The 225-nt window shown below is 33.8% G+C and overlaps 2 protein-coding genes across 2 annotated transcripts in view; one reads left to right on the forward strand and one right to left on the reverse strand.

The window, feature by feature from the left end:
- The window catches only part of gng13a (guanine nucleotide binding protein (G protein), gamma 13a), a gene marked incomplete at its 5' end in the record, with an annotated part of 26,097 nt that overhangs the window by 12,535 nt on the left and 13,337 nt on the right, over positions 1 to 225 (reverse strand).
- Positions 1 to 225, forward strand: part of chtf18 (CTF18, chromosome transmission fidelity factor 18 homolog (S. cerevisiae)) — a 17,543-nt gene that overhangs the window by 7,525 nt on the left and 9,793 nt on the right. The gene's annotated exons all lie outside the window — the stretch shown is intronic.

A 225-nucleotide genomic window follows, 5' to 3' on the forward strand; every position in this document is an offset into this window, starting at 1 on the left:
AAAGGTCAGAGTCCCTGCATTGTTCGGGTAAGGGTTAGGCAAATGACTGTTTTCTAAGTTTGTATTTACTGTTAACACCAACAGAGAATCGAAGCTAAACTTGTCAGGGTACCCGTAGGTCTTTTAAGGTGTTAAAATATTGATGTCAGTTTCCTTAAAAAAGGACTTTAAAAAATCTTAATATTTTACAAAGTTTAGAAAATATTTTTTTTTCTAGCCTGCTGC

Source organism: Etheostoma spectabile, chromosome 2 (assembly GCF_008692095.1).
Source record: "Etheostoma spectabile isolate EspeVRDwgs_2016 chromosome 2, UIUC_Espe_1.0, whole genome shotgun sequence".
NCBI classification, from domain to species: domain Eukaryota; kingdom Metazoa; phylum Chordata; class Actinopteri; order Perciformes; family Percidae; genus Etheostoma; species Etheostoma spectabile.